Source organism: Anser anser (genome assembly GCF_964211835.1).
Source record: "Anser anser genome assembly, chromosome: 3".
Lineage (NCBI taxonomy): Eukaryota > Metazoa > Chordata > Aves > Anseriformes > Anatidae > Anser > Anser anser.
Window position 1 is genome coordinate 26353775 of NC_139722.1, and position 3976 is coordinate 26357750.

Below are 3976 nucleotides of genomic sequence, written 5' to 3' on the forward strand. Positions count from 1 at the left end.
TTTATTTTTTTTTAAAAAGTTCTCCAGCATTGAAATATGGCCTACAATATTTGAGAAGACAGAACAAACACACTGCCTCTTGCAAGTAATGTGGCACTAATTGGAAGAAACCTAATTACCTGAGCAAAATACAAAAATGCAGTCAGTTTTATAATCAAAAACAAGTTTTTGTTTTCTGGTTTTCAGTATGCTTTTGTTTTGTTCCAACAGTAACTTAAACAGCACAGAAGGCAATTTTGGAAATGATCTAGTGTAATATAGTGCTTGGAAGTTTTTTAATGCCCAAATACAGCTTATTTCCACCTTCCTGGGGAAAAAAAAAAAAAAGTTTTACATTAAAATAACTCTATCTGTGCTCTCTCTCTTTCTTGGTGAGATGTGCTTGATACCCAAACTTCTTAAGTGTCTCAGATCAAATTCAGAGACGGTTTGAATCCATGCAAACTACAGCTCCCAAGCAGTTCCATTGCTACAAGAGACCTCATTCCAGCTCCTCAGACAGGCTGCACACTAGGTGAGGTTCAGGCACCCACCAAATAATCTTATACAATACATATAGACATTGTATGTGGGCAACCCCAGGTGGTCACAGCCTGTATGGCTTTCTAAACCTGAACACAGATGTGGAAGACCTCCCGGAGGCCAGGCTGGGGCACTCTGCATGCAAGAGAATTGCAAGGTGAAGATTGACTGCGGGGAGAGAGAGCACCTGACCCTGGTTGTAATGCGGATCTGAAAGCAGAGAAATCATTCCCTGGACTTGGAATTTCTCCCTCAGTCCTAAGTGACTCTAGAAAGACCCTGAAGAACCTATGTGGAGGAGAAAAACAAAACAAAACAAAATAATAAAATATCTCCTTGCTTTTATATGTACAAGGAAAATAAGTAGATGAGCTTGTCTGAAACCAAAGCGCACAAGCACACATCTTTCTCTTGATGATCCAGCACGGCAAATGAGCTCGCTGACTGTCAGGGGTATGCTGGAACATCTCCCATAACCATAAAAGAATTCCCATTAGCACACTCACTGTCAAAATGAATTTCCACTTGTCAACACCCCGTGCCCAGGGCTCTCAGGGCACTTTAACAGATGACAATTTGTTTAAACATTTGTTTAAAGCATTTAGATGGAGGAACATTTTGCTATGTATGCATAAAGTTCTGCAGAATCCAAATATTTTTACTGGAAATTGAAATTTCACTTCTTCCAAACACAGTATTTCTTTACTTGGCATATGGGCACAACAGATGGAGTAAGTATGATAAATTGTTATAATGCTGGAAAAACGTTCCTCTCAATTTTGAAGAGTTTGGAACTGGTGTTAAGATTTTCCTGTTTGACCACCTTGGAATCAATGGTACTTTATATCATTAATGCATACATTGCATAAGCTTGCAGGAATAAACATTCACAGCATCTTTATTAAGGTATAACAGAGCATTCTTCAGCAGATAGTGAAAGTTTTCTCATTTCCAGGCATTTTAGTATTACAATTATTACTGAGCTTGCCCAACAGAGATCTCTAACCTGGGGTGTCCACCAAGGTTATCAATGATTTCCACAGTAATAACCTCTGGTTTTGAGTAGCGTGATACACTGACTGTTTAATCAGGAGGATAAGAAAAGGAACACATCTCTCAGATAATCTGTATTATATGAAAGGAACCTACGTTACCAGAAATGAAAGCATTTCAGGACTAGATTCCTAAAGATTAGCTTATAACCAGTAAAACTTAAAAACAGTCTTGTGTGGGAAATGTTCTTAATTTCACAGAAATGTAATATTATAAGTTGATTTAAAAATTGAAGGCACCAGCCTTTGCCTACCTCATCAGTACTTCAGGAACTGCAGGAACTGGCACAGAAAAGCAGAGAAGACCCTGCACTGGCTGATGTGATCAGTGACCCCAACAGCCCGAAGGAGAACTCAGTTCCCAGGTGGCCGAGAGTTGGTGCCTCTCTCACACACACACACAGGGACAACACCATTCTCCATCCAGCTGGCAAATACCTTCCCACTCAGTTTCCATTTTGACAAGAGATCTTTTTTTTTGAACAAACAAGCAAACAAAAACCTTTCACTTGAGAATATTTGCCTATCCCTGCTTAGGAGTTTACTTTGGTACAGCTCAGCTAACAAATATTAGTAGAATGAATTCTACACATATGAAGCAAAACATCTGAGTACTGGAGACGACAGGTGGAAGTACTGGTATACATAAGCACAAGATTTACTCAAAGAGGTACTGGGAATTACTGGAAGCATGACATACAGTGCTGGGTTTGTTCCAGACCCTTGTGGATCTGTAGGCCGTGTTTACGACATGAACAGTCACACACCAGGCCCTGGCAGCTGCCAGAGGCTCTTCTCCCAAACAGAGGCAAAGCTTCTGTAATTCTCCACCTGCTCTCCATTGCAGCTCACCTGCGGTTAGATTACACCCATCTACTTGAACAGTAATACCTTTGACGTAAGTAGCTCTTTTTCCTCCCTACCATTTACCCTGTCATATTTGTAGATTTCACAGAATCACAGAATTGTAGGGGTTGGAAGGGACCTCGAAAGATCATTGGGTCCAATCCCCCTGCCAAAGCAGGTTCCCTGGAGCAGGCTGCCCAGGTAGGCGTGTGAGAAAGCCAAATTTTAATGTATACTTTATGATCAGAAGCTGACAAGAAGTAACTTGGAGCTGTATGTGATGAGGGAGCTTGTAGTATAGCTGTGAACATTCTGGTGACTCCCGGAGTCACCGACTGGCTTCTGCACCTCCTACTTACAGGAGCACTGGAGGAGAGACTGATGTAGAAGCAAGACGTGGACAGAGACACACAGACAGTAGAGTGTAACACAGATGAAAGAACATCCAAAAATATTTTTGATAAGAAAACAAAAGTGAGACTATAAAAAGCACTTTGCGGGTAGAGCAAAGAAAAAGAAAGCGAGCAAACAAATTATTTATCAAATGAAAGAAGTGAAAGAATGTATTGTAGAGACTCTGTGAATGGACTCCAGGAGCCTGCAGATGACAAGACCTGTGAGAGATTTATCCCTAGCAGGCTGAGGGGTGTTGCTGCTAATTGCAGCCAAACTCAGTTCCCAGCTACAATGGGAAAAAGCAGAAAGCAGTAACCTAGATAATGAATGTCAGAGCTAAGCATCTGGGGATACTAAAAGTGTTTTTGACAACAAAGAATATCTTTGTGACATACCTGCACCTGGAGAATTTTTATATGTATTTTATATATATTATATGACAGGTTTGCCTTCAACAATATACTCTCTGGGAGAGAAACATCTAGTTTCGACTCTGAATTGTTAGCAAACTAGTTGGCCTTATAGAGCAATCTAGAGAATATAGAGCAATCACAGAAATAGCTAACAGGTAACTAGTGGCTATCTTACTGTCTGTGGATTTTGTATGACTATTATATAGGTATCTGGAATAGATAGAGACTCTATATCTGTGGGAATGCTGTGCAGTCATCTATCCAGGAGCAGAATACTTGGCGTAGAAACGTATGTCCTGTTGACCAGAGACAAATGGAGAAAAAATAACCAAAGCCTTCTCATCTCCTCTCCATGTTACATGTTCCTGTGTAGTACAGTGGCATAGGAATATGGTTAGAGTAAAAGCAAGTGCTAAAAGACCACTTGGTTACCTAGACCATCTCTTTCAGAGATTAAGCTTTTAGGCAGAGTAGAAGGCAGTAATGCTGTTAAAATCAGAGAGATAAATTGCACTTAAAATTAAAAATTTTATGCTGTCAATACTGTTACAGTGTTAAGTCTAAGAAAATGGAGATACTATTTATATTTTGGGTTGGGATTTTTTTTTTCTCTGTAAGATTTAAAGGCCAGATGGTATGTGTATGGTGAAGTCCTGCAAAGTGCAATCCATAGAAATTTCATGTATTTTATTGCCTTTCTCTCTCTTTCGTTCTGCTCTCCCCCCAGTAACTCATACCCATGGCCTA